This window comes from Melanerpes formicivorus, unplaced genomic scaffold (assembly GCF_026170545.1).
Source record: "Melanerpes formicivorus ecotype bairdi unplaced genomic scaffold, bMelFor1.0.p_v2 SCAF_41, whole genome shotgun sequence".
NCBI lineage: Eukaryota > Metazoa > Chordata > Aves > Piciformes > Picidae > Melanerpes > Melanerpes formicivorus.
The window spans coordinates 2,438,415-2,457,819 of record NW_027142393.1 but is presented as its reverse complement, the minus strand read 5'-3'; the positions used below and the strand labels follow the sequence as shown (position 1 = coordinate 2,457,819).

The 19,405-nt window shown below is 43.7% G+C and overlaps 1 long non-coding RNA gene across 1 annotated transcript; it reads left to right on the top strand.

Annotated features, from left to right (window-relative positions):
* On the top strand, positions 1 to 18,592 carry LOC137451298 (uncharacterized). The gene is made up of 3 exons (XR_010989765.1): positions 1 to 213; positions 15,038 to 15,157; positions 17,856 to 18,592. It is a non-coding gene; the product is annotated as an uncharacterized lncRNA (long non-coding RNA).
* The last annotated feature ends 813 nt before the right edge of the window (positions 18,593 to 19,405 follow it).

The following is a 19,405-nucleotide window of genomic DNA, read 5'->3' as shown; positions in this document are numbered from 1 at the left end:
TCTCTTGCAGTTGCAAATGTTTTGAGAATTCATCATCTTCCCAGGTTGATGGCAAGAGCCTCGTGACCCAGCTGTGAGTCACGATTCCCAGCTGGGTGTCTCTGAAGAGAGGCAAGAAGCTCTTATGTGTCCCTGATCTCCAACCAGGACGGGCCAGGAACATCTGTCTGCTCCTTCCCTTTCTTCAGACGGTCCTGAGGAGGCGGGAGGCAGGCAAGTAGGAATATGAAAGGCAAAGGATCAACTGGCCAGGTTTTATTAGCCAACTTAAATAATTCTTCTTGGCCATGGAAACAGACTTCCCATCCAAAATTGCTCCTTGATTTTTTTTTCTTCTTTCCTTTATTTTTTTTCCCCTCTCTTTCCCCAAACAGGAACAGTTTATTTATCACTCTTATCACTCTCTACAACTACCTGAAGGGAGGTTGTAGACAGGCTGATGATGGTCTCTTCTCCCAGGCACCCAGTACCAGAACAAGAGGACACAGTCTCAAGCTGCGCCAGGGGAGGTTCAGGTTGGATGTTAGGAAGAAGTTCTATACAGAAAGAGTGATTGCGCTATGGAACGGGTTGCCCGGGGAGGTGGTGGAGTCGCCGTCATTGAAGGTGTTCAGAAGGAGACTTGACGGGGTGCTTGGTGCCATGGGTTAGCTGTTTGGGTGGGTTGGATTGGTTGATGGGTTGGACACGATGATCTCGAAGGTCTCTTCCAACCTGGTTTGGTTTATTCTAATAAAGGTTTATTCTAATTTCTACTTTTGGGCAGGTTTCTTGGCCAATTGCCAGCTCTCCCCATTGCCTCTTCCATGCCTCTTCCAGGTGGCCCCCAACTGACCTTACAAAGAGCCTCAGGGACCCAACTTTACTGAATAGCAAAATCAAAACCTATGCAAATCGAGCAGGGATTATTACATATGTAATCATGGAAACATTTTTCCTGCACTGTTGCCTGTGCCCAGCTTCCTGCCCTACTGCTCTGAGTGCCTCAGTGCTGTCTATAGCTGTTGAGCTGAAGCACCCCAGGATGACTCTGAAGCAGGAAGAGAGTTCAAGCTGCAGCGTGGCTTTTCCAGGCACTTTCTTTCTCATCCTCCACAAGATAGTTGATATTCCTCCGGATTTCACTGCTATTATTTGGGTGTCTCTGCTTCAGAGCAAAGGGTAAATGAATGCCTCTTTCAGCCTCTCCAGTCCACTCTAGTTCTATTTTAGCTTGAGAAGCTCGTGCTGCTCCCACACATAGATGGGAGCAATTTGTGCCAGGAACTCAAACTTCCTGCAAAGTTAGGCACATCAAGCTGAAAAAGAAGTAAAGGGTAAAGCTGCACCATGCAGTGCAAGGATCCAGGTTCTGCAGCCAGGTCTAGGTGATGAAAAATATAGAATCATACAGTCATAGAATGAGTTATGGGAGGGACCCCTATATATCATCCAGTCCAAGCCCTGTGCAGTCAGTGTGGACATCCCCAACTAGATCAAGTTGTTCGGAGGCCCCCATCAAGCCTGATCTTGAATCTCTCCATGGATGGGGCATCCACCACCTCCCTGGGCAATCTCTTCCAGTGTTCCCCCACTCTTATATCAAGGAACTTCTTCTGAATGTCTAATCTAAATCTACCCTTCTCTAGTTTCACACCATTGCCCCTGGCCCTGTTGCTGTGTGCCTTTGGAAACAGTCCCTCCCTAGATTTCTTGTAGGCCCAGTGAAGGTACTGGAAGGCTGATACAAGGTGTTCCCAGAACCTTTTCTTCTCCAGCTTGAACAACCCCAACAGTCTCAGCCTGTCTTCACACAAGTGGTGCTTCAGCCCTCTGGTAATTTTTGTGGCTGTTTCTATTGGGTTCATGTCCTGGGCAGAGGATGAATGGGAATTGCTGTCTACAACTACCTGAAGGGAAGTTGTAGCCAGGTGGGGGTCAGTCTGTTCTCCCAGGCAACCAGCAACAGCACAAGAGAACACAGTCTCAAGTTGTGCCAGGGGAGGTTCAGGCTGGATATTAAGTTCTTCACAGAGTGATTTGCCATGGGAATGTGCTGCCCAGGGAGGTGGTGGAGTTGCTATCCCTGGAGATCTTCAAGAAAAGCCTGGATGAGGCACTTAGTGCCATGATCTAGTTGGTTGGATAGGGTTGGGTGATAGGTTGGACTGGATAATCTTGGAGGTTTCTTCCAACCTGGTTGATTCTATGATTCTATTCTATGAAAGTACAGTGAGAATCTCAGAACATTGGCTGTCAGGTAAGGTGTCACTTCAGCTGATCTTTCAGAAAATGAATCTGTGTCATAGAACCATAGAACCCTTTTAGTTAGGAGAGACTTTTTGAGATCATCAGTCCAACCATTATCCCAACACTGCCAAGGCCACCACTAAACCATGGCCCTTGGTACCAAATCTATCATAGTATCATAGTAGCATCATAGTATCAGTCAGGGTTGGAAGGGACCACAAGGATCATCTAGTTCCAACCCCCCTGCCATGGGCAGGGACACCCCACACTAGATCAGGATGCCCACAGCCTCGTCCAGCCTGGTCTTAAACACCTCCAGGGACGGGGCCTCAACCACCTCCCTGGACAACCCATTCCAGTGCTACATGGCTTTTAAACCCCTCCAGGATCAGTGACTCCACCACTGCCCTGGGCAGCCTGATCCAAGCCTTGCAAAGCTTTTGGGGGAATTTTTTCTTTGTATCCACCCTAGACCTTCCCTGGCACAAACTTGAGGCCATTTTCTCTTATTCTGTTATTTCCTCTTGTGCTGTCCAAAGGTCCATCCAGGCATGGAGGTATGTAAAGATCTTTTCATCTGTTTCAGCCATGAAGCCTATGTCTATTTTTTATTGATAAAGTCATATTAATAAGTTTGATAAATAAAATTCAGGTGGTTGTGGTTTAGAAAATGCAGCAGAGAGAAATATTTTATCTCCCTCTTCACACTTAAGTTTGATTTGATTCTGGTCTCTAGTGACCAAAATTCCTACTGGTCTATACAGATTGAACTGTGGCTCTTGACTTTTTGCTCTTAGCTTGTTTGTGTCCTCATCCCCAGTGCCAAAACAAACCCTTCCCCTCTGGGTTTTCCTGTTAGCAGTGCTGGTACAGAGGCCAAGGACGGACAACCTTTCTCTTAACCCTCAAACCCTCTGCTCTAGTAGTAGGGGTCAAGGAAAATGATTGAGAAAACTTTTGTTGTGCTTCAGTTGTTTAGTCATATGGGAAAATGGACTCAGCCACCCTAATTCTCTGTGCTAACATAGGCAGAAAGGGAAGATGGGGAGAACTTGTGCAAATTATTATTATTATTGAATACTTTTATCAACTATAGATTTCACTTCAACTAATCTTTTATAGCTGTATCAGTCAGTGATGTTTCCTGGTCTGGTGGGGTATAATCATTTTCTTTTACCATAATGCTTTGAGAAATAATTGTCTTGCCTCTCCTAGGACATGGTTATGTTCATATGGTTTATGTTCATAAATCCTCATGCACTGAGAGCAGAGTAGACTTTCTATGCCTAGCAATTTCTTATGGTTTCTAAGCTATTATCCTCAAACCCTAATTAACTGTTATTAAAAATAATGTGTCCTTTTTTAGACTATGAGATAGAGCACCAAGATAACATAGAAGGTGAAAATCCCAAATATCATAGAGTGGGATTTTGCTGGTTTAGTTTTTAGAATTGCAGAATCATGGAATTGTTAGGGTTGGAAGGGACCTCGAGGATCATCCAGTTCCAATCCCCTGCCGTGGTCAGGGACATCTCACACTACATCAGGTTGCTCAGAGCCACATCCAGCCTTGCCTTAAAAACCTCCAGGGATGAGTCTTCCACCACCTCCCTGGGCAACCTGTGCCAGTGCCTCACCACCCTCATGGGGATGAACTTCTTCTTAACATCCAATCTCAATCTATCCATTTCTAATTTTGTTCCATCCCCCCTAGTCCTATCACTCCCTGACACCCTAAAAAGTCCCTCCCCGACACCCTAAAAAGTCCCTCCCCAGTTTTCTTGTAGCTCCCTTCAGATAGTAGAAGGCCACAATGAAGTCTCCTCGGAGCCTTCTCTTCTCCAGACTGAACAGCCCAAGCTCTCTTTTTATTTTTCCCCCCCACCCTCTTTTATTAGAGAGTTCCAGCATAATCCTGCATTTTCATTCCAAGTGACAGGAATCAGTAGTATATGTTTTGCAAAGTGCCACAACAGAGTCGTTGGATTTAGTTCTTCTGATAATCAACCACCGGTCTGACGTGCCCGCACATGTCAGGAGCTGAGGAGAGCAAACATCTCCACACAACAACAACGTGGCTTCTTTTCCTCTTTCTCTCTCTTTTTTTGTTTGGTTTTTTTTTGCTGTGTGGAGAGTGAGAACCCATCCAAATCTAATGTAATCAAATATTTAAAGAGGTAATAATTAATTTTTAAAGAATTGAAGTGAACCGTAACTAGGCAGAAATGTTATTGTTTATTTTTAATGCCAGAACAGTATTTCTGATGCATTTTTAATATTTCATTAAGGCAGTAACTTCCATACTGTGGGGGGGTTTATTTTTTTGCAAGGGTTTTTTCTCTCCTTTTTGTTGTGGTTTTTGTTTTTGTTTTTGTTTCTCTTTTCCTTCCTGAAGAAAGGTGAAATATTGTAGGCAAAGTTAAAGCATGAGCTGGTGCGTTCTTTTGAGGAGCTTTTGTCATAACTAATTAAACACGGGCAGAAGGAGTTTTAAACAAGCTAAGACACAGCACCTGGTTGGGAGCAGAGCAAGTGCTGCTCTGAATGCATCCTTCTCATCAGATTTTTACTTTCTGGCCTCTCTTTCTTGAGCTATTGTACACTAGCCTCGTTGCCCTTCTCTGGACACGTTCAAGTGTCTCAATGTCCCTCTTAAACTGAGGGGCCTAGAATTGGACACAGGACTCAAGGTGGCCTAACCAGGACTCAGTGTGGCCTAACCAGTGCTGAGTACAGGGGCACAATAACTTCCCTGCTCCTGCTGGCCACACTACTCTTGGTGCGGAATAGAATAGAATAGAATAGAATAGAATAGAATAGAATAGAATAGAATAGAATAGAATAGAATAGAATAGAATAGAATAGAATAGAATAGAATAGATTGGAAGAGACCTTCAAGATCATCGTATCCAACCCATCAACCAATCCAACCCACCTAATCAACTAAACCATGGCACCAAGCACCCCATCAAGTCTCCTCCTGAACACCTCCAATGACAGTGACTCCACCACCTTCCTAGGCAGCCCATTCCAATGGGCAATAACTCTCTCTGTACAGAACTTCTTCCTAACATCCAACCTAAACCTCCCCTGGCACAGCCTGAGACTGTGTCCTCTTGTTCTGGTACTGGCTGCCTGGGATGCCATTGGTCTTCTTGGCCACCTGGCCACACTGCTGGCTCATGTTCAGCCAGCTGTCAGTCAGCACCCCCAGGTCCCAATCTTGGTGATTCTGTGATCATTCTTGGGTTTTTTAATCTGGTTTTTTTTTAGCATAGGCATTTACAAGGAAGGTTTGAAAGCTCATTGTTGCCTGTGCCTTTCAAACCCCTGAACTGCTCCAGCTTGGCCTTTTGTTTTTTTGATGAAGTGTCTCTCACATTTTGAGCCCTTTTCTACTCCAAACTGTGCAAGCCTGTTTATTGCACTCTGGCTTCAGCCCTAGTTAAAGGTGTGAACTACCAAAGTGGAAGGGGGCACATGCACATTAACACTGCTGTGGAAAACAGCGCTTGACAGAGGGGTGCATGTTAAATGGATGTTTGGAGAAAGGTGTTTGCAATAAAAAATGTCTTGAGTATGGCATCACAGGAAGACCACACACAAGCTTCCAGCTTTATTTTTGTAATATATAAAGGTCAAGCTTGTTAGAGTCCCTATGCTTTTTAATGTCATGTGCCTTTCTCTGGTACTTTCAACAGCTTTGATAGGAGCGGAGATTCATGGAACGGTTTGGGATGGAAAGGACCTTTGAAAGTCATCTGGTCCAACCTACCTGCAGTGAGTGGGAACATCTTTAACAGGAAGTATCAGGGGTCAAACACTATAATTAAGTATATATGAATGCATATAGAAGTTATGATATTTCACAGCAAAAGTTCATATTGATGTTTTATATTAATATTCAAAGCCTGCTCTGCAGCATAAGGATCTGAGAAACTGTAGTACAAATTGTCACTCATCCAATGAATTTTGGTATCTACCCTTCCTTCCTTCTGAATTCCTTCCTTCTGAATTCCTTCCTTCCTTCTTTCCTCCTGAATTCCTTTCTTCCTTCCTTCTCTTTTTTTTTCCCTGATGTGTTGCTGCAAAACACTTGGTACCTGTAGATTTTCCTTTCCCATTTCTAGACATCTTCTACCCTAGTCTAAGGAATTAGACTGGATGCAGAGCAGGAAAGGTGAGCTTTAGACAAGAAAAATATCCCCTTACTTGATACCCTTGATAGGACTAGGGGGAATGGAATGAAGCTGGAGGTGGGGAGATTCAGGCTGGAGGTGAGGAGGAAGTTCTTCCCCATGAGAGTGGTGAAGCCCTGGAATGGGTTGTCCAGGGAGGTGGTTGAGGCCCTGTCCCTGGAGGTGTTTAAGAGCAGGCTGGACAAGGCTCTGGGCAGCCTGATGTAGTGTGGGGTGTCCCTGCCCATGGCAGGGGAGTTGGAACTAGATGATCCTTGTGGTCCCTTCCAACCCTGACTGATACTATAATACTATGATACTAAGCTGGTGGAGCTCTTGCCTGGGCAGGTAACAGGGCTTTCCAGACAGAGGATTTTATTGCTTATACTTTCCCCCGAACATATTTTTGGCTCAACCATCTCTTGCCTACACAGAGAAATTTTGCACCCCCTGCTTTAGGTGAATTGTTTCTCTTTTACATGTGGTTTTCTTACTTTCTCCCCCTCCCTGTGTTCAAAATTGCAATATCCATTTGTTGCTTTGCATTTTCAAACATCTAGTCCAGAAATCCTTCCATCTGAGATTATCAAGAAAAGCCACATGAATAACCACTGCATGCAGCTTGCAACATGTAGATTCACATTTGCTTACATAAATTTGCAAATATGAAAGGATATGTGAGGAGGCTTTGCAGGCAGAGATCACACTGAAGTTGTCAGGTAATTTATATGCTGTAACTGGATTGCTCAGATTGATGGAGACCTCCTTAGAAGTGATTGGCCAGGCTGGATGTGGCTCTGAGCAACCTGCTCTAGTGTGAGGTATCCCTGCCCACGGCAGGGGGGTTGGAACTGGATGATCCTTGAGGTCCCTTCCAACCCTAACAATTCTAAGATTCTTGTGCTGTGACAGTAGTTAGCTTAGAGATTCTTAAAAAGTCCTGTCTTGATGAAAAAGAGGGAAAAAGTTCTTCCTTCAAAAATAATGTTTGACAGGGGCACTCGAAGCCACAAATCTGCACTATGAGCACTCACACTACTCTACAAACAGTTCAAAGCTCCTGTCCTCTCCCTCAGGCCCAGCTCCAAGAAACACTTACACACATGCTTAAACTTTATGCCCAAGAGTAATCCCATTGATTTAATGGCATTATTCCCATATGTGTAGTTACACACACCTAAGTGTTTGCAAGATTAGGTTCTGTTTATCTTGCAATGATTTGAAACCTGTGCAAGTTAGGTGTCATTTAATTGCCACACATTAAGCCTGAATATTTCTGCTGAAATCAGTGGGGTTGTGCCAGCTTGTTACTGGCTAGGAAAATGTCCTTTTCCCTGTGTGGTGTACACTCTGTAGATGCAACAAGTTTGTGACTGTCACAGCACAGAGATGGGAATGGAAAAGAGGAGGCTGAGGGGAAGCCTCATTGCTCTCTACAGCTACCTGAAAGGATGTTGTGGAGAGGCTGCTGCTGGCCTCTTCTCACAGGTAATTAGTGACAGAACAAGAGGGAAGGGCCTCAAGCTGTGTCTGGGTAGGTTTAGACTGGACATCAGGAAAAAGCTTTTCCCAGCAAGAGTGGTCAGGGATTGGAATGTGCTGCCCAGGGAGGTGCTTGAATCATCAAGCCTGGATGTGTTTGAAGGTGGTTTGGATGTGATGCTTGGGGATATGATTTAGTAGTGAATTTTGTAGAGCAGGGTTCTGGGTTGGACTTGGTGATCCTGAGGGTCTTCTCCAACCTGAATGCTTCTGTGATAACTATTAGTAAAAAATATCAGGAGAAAATTCTCCATGAGTAGAAATTGCTGCATTGTAAAGTGTGACTTACAACTTGGATGGCATTTAGGACATATTCAGCTATGTACAAGGTAAGATCCTCAGTAGTGTAAGAATTTGTAGCCATGTAGAAAACTCTTGTCTTTTAAATATGTAAATATGGAAATGTACACACACACAGATGTATAAGTGGAATGTATCTCCAAGCAACAAGAAAGCCCATGGCATCCTGGCCTGTATCAGGAGTGGTGTGACCAGCAGGAGCAGGGAGGTCATTCTGCCCTGTACTCAGAACTGGTTAGGCCACACCTTGAGTCCTGTGTCCAGTTCTGGGCCCCTCAGTTTAGGAAGGATGTTGAGTTGCTGGAAGGTGTCCAGAGAAGGGCAACAAAGCTGGAGAGGGGTCTGGAGCACAGCCCTATGAGGAGAGGCTGAGGGAGCTGGGGTTGCTTAGCCTGGAGAAGAGGAGGCTCAGGGGAGACCTTCTTGCTGTCTACAACTACCTGAAGGGAGGTTGTAGCCAGGTGGGAGTTGGTCTCTTCTCCCTGGCAACCTGTGACAGAACAAGAGGACACAGTCTCAAGCTGCACCAGGAAAGGTTTAGGCTGGATGTTAGGAAGAAATTCTTCCCAGAATGAGAGATTGGCCATTGAATTGTGCTGCCCAGGGAGGTGGTGGAGTCACCATCACTGGAGGGGTTTAAGAGGAGCTTGGATGAGGCACTTGGTGCCATGGTTTAGTTGATTAGATGGTGTTGGGTGATAGGTTGGACTTGATGATCTCGAAGGTGTCTTCCAACCTGGTTAATTCTAGTCTAGTCTAGTCCACAGAAAACTCTGTACAGACATGGATGCTGACATGTGTGAAACTTTGTATGCACAGGATGAGCACTACAAAAACCTCAGCTTGGATAAAAAGCAACTGAACTTGAAGTTGCCTCTGACTTGGGTATTTTGCTCTTAATCTGAAATTCTACATCCAAGATATTTTTTAAAAATTTAAGGCAAGTAACCATCTGCCATAAATGATAGAAATGAAGGATAAATAAAATAGCACTTGTAGAATTCCCATGGGAATCCCATGCCAAACATATCCAGGGCCTAGACAGCAGGAACGCTTTCAGATGTCAGGAACAAAAGCAGAGAAAGGAATTGGTTTGGCCAGCACATGGTTTGCTGTGTATCTTGTTGGCTCTTCTGAATAACAACATTATTAAGCAATTTGGGCTAAAGCATCATTATGCCCCATGAAGAATTTAAGGAAGATCTTGACTTGAGTGTGTTGCAAGAGGAGTCCTGCTGTGCCATTTGGTATGAAACTATAATCAGTCTTATGCCACTGGCACATTGAAGACCGAGTGGGATATGCTGGGCATCAATGTTCAAGGTTTTATATAAGGTAACAGCTGCTTTGGTCAGGCAGTTAATTAAATGTGTTAATTTTCCATACAACCAACAGTAGGGACAACAGATCAGAGTGGGATTTTATGACATTTCAAGGTTCTCTTATTTGATCACAACAATGGATTGCACTCACATCATCTTTCACATCCCTTCAGCTACTGACGCTGCCTTTCCCCTTTGGAAATAGCTTCAGTCTCTGGTTTTACAAATAGCACAATGGCAACACTTTGGTTCCTCTTATTTGGTGCTGCCAGTTGTCCCAACTCCAGTCTTGAAAAGCTGTTTGGGTTTATTCCCACACTGATGTTGGTTTAGTCAGAGATGGAGTCATTTATTTGCAAAGCAGAAGCATTTTTTGTTTTCTCCCTCCTAAATTGCATTCCTTATTACAAATATTTAATGAACAGATAGGTGGTGGAAATAAATGATACACTTTTTACTAGGCAACATAGTCTTAAGATGTAGAGTTCCAGGAGATGATTATTTCCTTGTTTGTGATAGTTTGATTTGTACAACATTGCAAGACACACATTCAACCTTTTCTCTACATTGCTACTTTCATAACATAATAATAACAACTCAAATCCAACAAGAGAAGATACATAGGGGCAATTCTGGAACCCTCAATAGAGGAAAGACATGGATCTAATGAAGAGGAGGGCCATGAAAATGATCAGGGGGTTGGAACATCTCTGCTATGAGGACAGGCTGAGGCAGCTGGGGGTGTTCAGCCTGGAGAAGAGAAGACTCTGGGGAGACCTAATAGCAGCCTTCCAGTACCTGAGGGGGGACTACAAGAAGGCTGAGGAGAGACTGTTTCCAAGGGCCTGCAGTGACAGGAGAAGGGACAATGGCTTCAAACTAGAGAAGGGCAGATTTAGATTAGATGTCGGGAAGAAGTTCTTCACTACGAGGATTATGGAACACTGGAACAGGTTGCTCAGGGAGGTGGCTGAGGCCCCTTCCCTGGAGATATTCAAGGTGAGGCTGAATGAGGCCCTGGGTACCCTGATCTAGTTGGGGATGTCCCTGCTGACTGCAGAGAGGTTGGACTGGAGGACCTTTGGAGGTCCCTTCTGGCCTGGACCATTCTATGATTCTAATTCAGAGAAAGGAGTAGAAGAGCACATGTAGAAGCAAGGGACTGACAAAGATGCAGGCTGAAAAATAGAAATGAACTGATCAAGTTCTCTTCTCCACCAAATGGATAATACAATGTCAAGAAATGTAAGAAGGCCAAGCTAGGCATGTAAGGACTGACCAAAAAATGAGTCACACTCCCACACATTTGGCTCAGAGTTTGAAATATGTGTATTTAGTTGACTGAGTAGCCACTAAAAGTATATATGGTCAGCTTTGTTTGGATTTGATCTGTCACATTTTTTTTGATGGGTGGCAATGATTTTATGACATATGTCACATCTTGTCACATCACTCAAAACACATTAAGTCAGGCTCTATCCCATCACTTCTGAAGACACAATAATGCTATTCAACGTGATGGGACACGACAAGATGTAACACAGCTCAACAGCTGAAAAAATCAAGGGAAACTTTGGTAGGTGTGACATGAAGCCCAGAAGTTGCATTTTAAAGAATCTTTGGGAGATTCTAGGAGCTCCAGTTTCAAACCAGGTCGGCTGACTGACTTATGTCTTCATGAAGATGGGATCTGGATTGATCGATGTAGAGAAGCACTGAATAGATGTTTCGCTCATGCTAGGAGTCTGCCATCAGCCTTGGAGTCTGCCATCAGCCTTGGTGATAAAAGTGAGCTCCTCAAGAAAAATTTGATGGAAAGATGAGTATTATGCCTGAAATGTGACAAGAGTGGAACTGTCTGTGACCTGAAAAGCTGTATGTCTGCAGGTGGTTGAGAGTATTTGAAAGCTACGAAACCTCAGGGGATGTCCTAAGCGTAACCATTACTATGAGCCAAGATTTAGCTCTTTGCCGTCTTCTAAAGCATCTAAAATAAAAATCATAACTCATAGAAGGCATCAGGTTGGAAGGGAGCCTCGAAGGTCATCTTGTCCAACCCCTTGTAGTCAGCAGGGACATTTCCCACTAGATCAGGTTGCTCAGGGCTCCATCAAGTTTGACCCAGGGATGGGGCCTCCACCACATCTCTGGGAAATCTGTTGCAGTATTTCACCACCCTCATTGTGAAGAACTTCCTCTTTATATCCAACCCAAAGCTACCCTGCTCTAGTTCAAAACCATCGCTCCTTGTTCTACCCCCACAGGCCCTTCTACACAGCTCCTCCCCAGCTTCCCTGTAGGTCCCCTTCAGATGTTGAAATGCTGCTATAATGTCTCCCTGGAGCCTTCTCTTCTTCAGGATGAACAACCCCAACCCTCTGATTCTATCTTCACAGGAGAGGTGTTAGAGCCCACTGATCATCTTTCTGGCCCTTCAACAGCAGGTTCACGTCCTGGAGCTGGGACACTCCAGACTGGCTGCAATCTTTATGAGCTCTGCTCTTGTTTCCTAATGATTATTCTCCTTTTCTGTATTTTAACTGCCAGGAATAGAGAGTTTATGTTGTATGTGTTGTCACAATGGTATTCATTTTTTATTGACTGCAATGGAGCTACATCTATTTACACACACGCACAGAGAAAGCTCTTTTGGCCACACACATGGCAGGATGTCTCCATTTAAATACAGCACCTGAGCACAAAGTGTAAACTCTCCTCATCAGCTGAAGCTTTCACTGGAAGGTGTCAAATTCCTTAACCATGAGGATGGCACTATTGATGTCTCAGAGGTACAAGGAACTTCTTTAGTCATGTACATAATGAAGTATAATCTGCTTGCTAAAGTTATCCATTTTCAGAGTTACACTTGGCTAGCCAGTGTGTCATTAATCATTAGGTTTCTCACATTATTTTGCCAGTGGAGCTTATGAACCCCATTCATCTACAAGGTCTGAATATGGCAACAGCAGCAATGGAAGCTGAAGGCCACCAATACTGAAATCCTTCCTCACCTGTCTGCTTGATATCACTGCCCTGAATTTAAATCCCTCATTTCCTAAGATAATAACTCCTGATAAGGTGCTCTGTGGGTCAGTTCTTCTGACTCTTTTTAATCCTTAAAACAGTCATTGGAAATCATACCTCAATAAATATAGTATCATAGAACTGTTAGGGTTGGAAGGATCCTCAAGGATCATCCAGTTCCAATCCTCTCCCTGCCATGGGCAGGGACACCTCACTCTGGAACAGGGTACTCCTGCCCATGACAGGGGTGTTTGAACTAGATGATATGACAGAGCTTCAGTAGGAGAAACTGTGTCAGAATACCCCATGGCACAGGTCAGGGGTGTTGGAACTAGATGATATGACACAGCTTCAGTAGGAGAAACTGTGTCAGAATACCCCGTGGCACAGGTCAGGGGGATTAAGGCTCTCCTGAGTGTGGGAAGGGGGAGAGGAGGCCCATGGACTTCAGCCACCACATTTTAGATGTCCTTGTAACTAGAGCACTTTATAACTAAGGCCATCAAGATAGCACTCCTGCATTAGCAATTCCTAATATGATGTCCTAAAGCCTAACTGTGGATCTGAGGCCAAAGGTAAAGGTCACTTTTCTGAACTTATTCACCACCTTCTTATCAGAATTCCCTATTAACAAGCTGCATTTGTAACTCACTTCTGCTATTCTCTAGGCTGCTTTTCCTTCTTAATTGTCTTGGACAACATCCTTGATGTCTGGAGTTTCCATTAGGCACTAGGGCAAATGAGAACTGAGCTGAGTAACACCCATCCCCCCTTTTTTTGCTAGCATTTTCTCATCAGAAAAACACCCTGGAGTTCTCTACCTTTCTTTTCAAAATGCTGTTAAGCAATTTGCAGACTGAATATCCTGAGATTCTTCCACCTTTCCTGCATATACCAAAGAGAGGCTTGTGTAAATTCTCACTTTATTACCACACCTGTTAGAAATCACTGCTACAACTTAGGTGTGAAAAAAATGTGCCTGTGCTCTACCTAGCAAGCAATACCTCCATAGCAGCCTGAATGTCAGTGCATCCCCGCTGCTATAAACCAGACACAACTACTTTTGGTGACATTCACTGTAACTGTACGTTGACAAGCTCCCATTTAATTTACTACATATGGCTCCACGTCTCCATAGCTACTCTCATGAATTCATTATTCATTAAATAAAAGTGATGAATTTACTCAAATATTGCAGCCACATGGCCGACACAAATGCATTCTAATATTATTAACACGTTGCCAACTTGCAACTCTTCGAAGTCTGAGTAAATGTTTTGACAAGAAGAGGCAGCAAGAACAAATAAGTAGTAGCAGCCTCGATGAAGTTCAGCCATAGTTCTAACAGCTTTAAAGTCTTAACAGTGTTTTCACTGGGGCAGTACCAGATAAATTGCTCTTATGTGTGCATACAAGAGACTAAAATTCCTTTGAAAGTTTATAATTTCTCATGGGAAAACACAACATAAAAGTTACTTTTACTCATAGAAAAACAACACCATATTTTCCTGTCAACCTTTGCTGTTGGGAATTTCAAACTTTTTTGCATTTTTTCCCTGTGATTCTTTGTCGACCCAAGGGAGAGGCGTTTACAACATAATTTGCTCTCGGCGAGTCTCTGTAAATCATTGTAATACTTTTCTATGGCTGGAGAAGGGGAGGGGAAACCCCCACCAAAAACAAAACAAAGAGCGGCACTCAAAGCTGGACAGACAAACCACTTCTCCAAGCCTTCAGGAGTGAAACAAAATCCCCTCTGTATCAGGAAGACGGCACTGACGTGAAGAGCTACACAAAAGAAATGTGTTTTACAAGAGCTTTGTTGGAATATTTGCATTTAGATGATGTAATATTTATTGGGAAAGATTTATTGCGCTGTCTTTGCTTGCACTAAAATATACAGAACATGTGGAGGTATCTTGGTGACTTCTTGGCATGAAGGGACATCTTGGAGAAGGCATCAATTATAGCCTTGCTGTTTTTCAGTCCTGTTGTTGTCAGTCTTGTAGAGGTTTAGCCACGTTGGCTCAGATTGGGTGCTTTAAGCAGAGCCTGCTATAAAAAAAAAACCTGTAGAGCCTCTCAGCCTCACTTTTTTGAGACCTCTGCTAATATCAAGGCTCATTCAGTTTTACATTAGAACTTGATGACTTGCACACTGGTTGAACCTTCACCTTTTACAACCTTAATGGGGATTTATTAGCTATTTCACAGTGTGTAAATTTGAATCTAGGTCAGATGAGGAAGAAAAATAGGGCAAATCTGGGCCTTAAGTATAACCTGCATATAATATATCAGGATGAAAAAAAAAAAAAAAGAAAGAAAGAAAGAAAAAAGGTGCAAAATTAAACAGATGATTAAAAGTGTCTAGAGCAGTGAGAGTTTGAAAAAAGAGCTTGATAAATTAGGGGTGTATGTAAGCTTGCTCATTTTTTTTTCCAGGAGTTCAAACTCAGGTGACTGGTGAAAGTCTGGTTTCCACACAAATTCAGCAGATTAAGGAGTTAAAGTCGCTTGTTAACCTGCTTCTGCTAACTGCTGGCAAGAGGAAATGTAACACAGGTGGGTTTGATATTCCTGAGATTAAAGCTTTTGTCTCCCATCAAATGGTCACCACATTAAAGCCCTTTTAATGAGGTATTGGAAGATAATGAATGGGAGCCTCTAATTCACCGCAGAAGAGACAGCCTGACCCTGCTTTCACCCCGCTGCAGCCAGGTATCTAAAGCAACATATTAGTCACACTTAGACCAGAAGAATGGTAATGAAATAGCCACTACCTGCTGCTGTCCTCATCTGCTACAAATGAATCTGCTTCAGGTGTCTGAACTTTTCTTCCCAGCTCCCTGGAAGTTTGACATCAGGTAGTCCCTGCATGATGATACCCATCCCTGAACTCTTTTGGGAAGAGTACGCAGAGGGAAAATATCTGCTCTGGGGAGGAAGGATTTTTTTTTTTTTACAGTGAGTGTGCATGGGGAATAAGTAGGTATGAATTAAAGTTATTGCTTAGTTATCATTCATCCTGATACGTAGCAATGCCCAGAAAGTCGATAGCTGGAATGAGTAAAGGTTGCAAAAGTCCTCCCGGTTCATCTTGTTTTATCCTTCCTGTTTGATGAATCCACCCTCCTGCCAAGCTAAGGTATGCTGCCTGTTTAGTTAATAGAATAAGCTCCAAATAAAAATAAAATAAAGATCCTGAAAGGTTCTCCAAACCAGATTTATTTTGGCATGCATATGCAGGAAACTATGTACTGTAGCAAGTTTTAAATACTGTATTTGGACACTAATTCTCAACTGCCGTCATCAGTTTGCTGACAGCCATCTGCTTGGACCCTGCTCCTTCCTCCCGTTCAGCACCGTTAAAGTAAAATATTGACAGAAACAACTTCTGCAGCAAAAGTGGAAAAGTTAATAACATAACTGAAGTCACACAGGATTTTTTTTTTTCTCTTTTTTTTTTTTTTTCTCTCTTCTTCTCTAATGTTCTGGAGCTCTCCTACAATTTTTTTTTGTGTGTGTTTTACTCATGCCTTAATTTAGAAGAGTCCCACCCGGCTTAAAAATAGGAGGGTGTGTAGCCAGCTATGTTTAGATGACACAGGTTACTGAGGAGAAATCTAGAGCCATAAGTGCTCACAGTTCATGTGACTTAAGACTAATGAGCACTATACATGGTCCTGGAGAAGCTGACACACTGGGAGGTGGGAGCTGGGGTTGCTCAGCCTGGAGAAGAGGAGACTCAGGGGTGACCTTATCACTCTCTACAACTACCTGAAGGGAGGTTGTAGACAGGTGGATGATGGTCTCTTCTCCCAGGCACCCAGTACCAGAACAAGAGGACACAGTCTCAGGCTGCACCAGGGGAGGTTCAGGTTGGATATTAGGAAGAAGTTCTATACAGAAAGAGTGATTGCCCATTGGAATGGGCTGCCCGGGGAGGTGGTGGAGTCGCTGTCATTGAAGGTGTTCAGGAGGAGACTTGATGGGGTGCTTGGTGCCATGGGTTAGCTGTTTGGGTGGGTTGGATTGGTTGATGGGTTGGACACGATGATCTTGAAGGTCTCTTCCAACCTGGTTTGGTTTATTCTAATAAAGGTTTATTCTAATAAAGGTGTGTTCACAGGATCACAGATCACAGGATGTCAGGGGTTGGAAGGGACCCAAAGAGATCGTGGAGTCCAACCCCCCTGCCACAGCAGGACCATACAGGTCACACAGGAACACATTCAGATGGCCTTGAAAGTCTCCAGAGAAGGAGATTCCACAGCCTCTCTGGGGAGCCTGTTCCAGTGGTCTGCGACCCTTACAACAAAGAAGTTGCCCCCTTGTGTTGAGGTGGAACCTCCTGTGCTGCAGCTGTTGTCAATCAGAGCAGGGCAAAGAAGTCATCAACAGTGAGGTTGTCCCAATGGCTGCCAAAAGATGCAATGGCACGTGCACCAAATCACAGATTTGGTTTGGTTGGGAAAGACATTTAAGATCAAGTCCAACCATTATGTAACTAACTCTACCAAGACTGTTACTAAACCACACCCCTCAGAATCACAGAATCAACCAGGTTGGAAGACACCTTCAAGAGCAAGATCATCAAGTCCAACCTCAGCACAGAGGAGACTGATATAATTCAAACTTACCTGCAGAAACCTTAGGAATGGTAGCATGGAGGGCCCATGGCCATCCTTTTTGTGATGCTCAGCACTGTCAGGGGTGCCTCACTATTTCCAGACAGACCCTGAATCTCTTTGGACTGAGATTTCCTTTTAATGTTCAGCACATGGCTTATGATGTTCCCCACCTTAATGAGTCTGAGCTGCCTCAGTTCAGTGCAGAGCAAGCTCTACCTTCAGCTTTTTTTGCATGAAATGTCATTAAAGCTTTCACACAGGTCATAGGGCAACGCACAATGGAAGCCTTCGCTGCTAATTATTTCAACAAGAAAAGTGAACGTGGGCTCGTGTACACACAGACACATCCAGATATACATTCATATAAATAATTTATTTATCATACCTATTTATAATACATGAATCTTTTCTGTTTTATGGTGATACCATCGCTGGTTGCAGATTTACATCTCTTATTAAATTCCTCACACAACAAAACACAACACTATGGAAATATATAGCCCTACGAACCGATTCAAGACTCCTAATCCAAGTGGGCTTACTGTCTGCAATATTCCTTGCTAAATTGTGCCATTACATCCCACAAATTGACTTGCAATGAAAGGTAATTTCTCTTTATTCTCCTGCAGCTTCATGGGAGAGAGGAAGAAAGACTCAAGCCCATAAAGAACAGCACAACAGTTTTCAAGCTGAACTCTCCGGCGCGCACACATCTGGCTGCCGTTTTACGGACACATGCACATCAAACCTGAAGTCATCCCTGTGAGAAGATGGGTGTGCTCACTATGTTGAAGAGATCAGCAGTAGGTTTAGTGGAGAAAGTAAAGCCTTTAGGCAGATGAAAATAAATAAATAAATAATCTGAAATGTCTATTTTCCAAGCAGAAAATTTGACTAGTGATGCAGAGAGCGCAGCAGAAGCTAAAAGCTGTTTGCGTGCGAAGACAATGTCTCATTGTCAAACACCACACTTGAAAAGAGGAGATTTACATTGTTTGGAGGAATGTTTTTAATACTTGACCTGGGTTTTTGTTGTTTGTTTTCCATAGAGCAAAACTAAATAAATCTCTTTCTGTTGCCAGAATAGAATAGAATAGAATAGAATAGAATAGAATAGAATAGAATAGAATAGAATAGAATAGAATAGGAGTTAACCAGGTTAGAAAAGCCCTTTGGGATCATCGAGTCCAACCTATCATCCAACACCATCTAATCAACTAAATCATGGCACCAAGCACCCCATCCAGTCTCTTCCTAAACACCTCCAGTGATGGTGATGCCACCACCTCCCTGGGCAGCCCATTCCAAGGGCCAATCACTCTTTCTATGAAGAACTTCTTCCTAACATCCAGCCTAAACCTCCCCGGCACAGCTTGAGACTGTGTCCTGTGTTCTGGTGCTGGTTGCCTGGGAGAAGAGACCAGCCCCCACTTCCCGCTTTACAGAATGAGAGAATCATGTCAGTTGAAAAGGACCTTTAAGATCACTGAGGCCAAGTGTTAGCCCAGCCTTGCCAACTCATCACTCAGCACCACATCTATATGGCTTTTGAAGACCTCCAGGGACAATGAGTCCACCAGTTCCCTGGGTAGCTTTTTCCAAGGCTTGACAACCTTTGGGGGGAAAAAAATGTTCCTAATGTCCAGCCTAAACTTCCACTTGCACAGCGTGGGACCATTTCCCCTTGTTCTGCTGCTTGTTACTTGGGAGAAAAGACTGACCACCGCCTGGCTCCAACCTCCTTTCAGGGAGATGTAAAGAACAATAGGGTCTCCCCTCAAGCTTCTCTTCTCCAGACTAAACACTCCTCATTCCCTCAATTGCTTTTCACAAGATTTGTGCTCTACGTCCTCTACCAGCTTTTTTTGCTCCTCTTTGGACATGTTCCAGCACCTCAATGAACATCTTGGAGTGAGGGGACCCAAAACTGAGCCCAGTACCAGAGCTGTAACCTCACCAGTGTTGCATACAGGGGGACAATCACTACTCTACTCCTGCAGGCCACAATAATTCTGATCTAAGACAGGATGCTGTTGGACACCTGAGAACACGGTGATTCATCTTCAACCAGCTTCAAACAGCAACTCCCAGGTCCTTTTCTGGCTCTTCCTCAGTTCTACCTTCCCCATTTTCACTGCTTCCTTCCTCACTTTGAGTTAATCTACCCAAACCTTGTTTA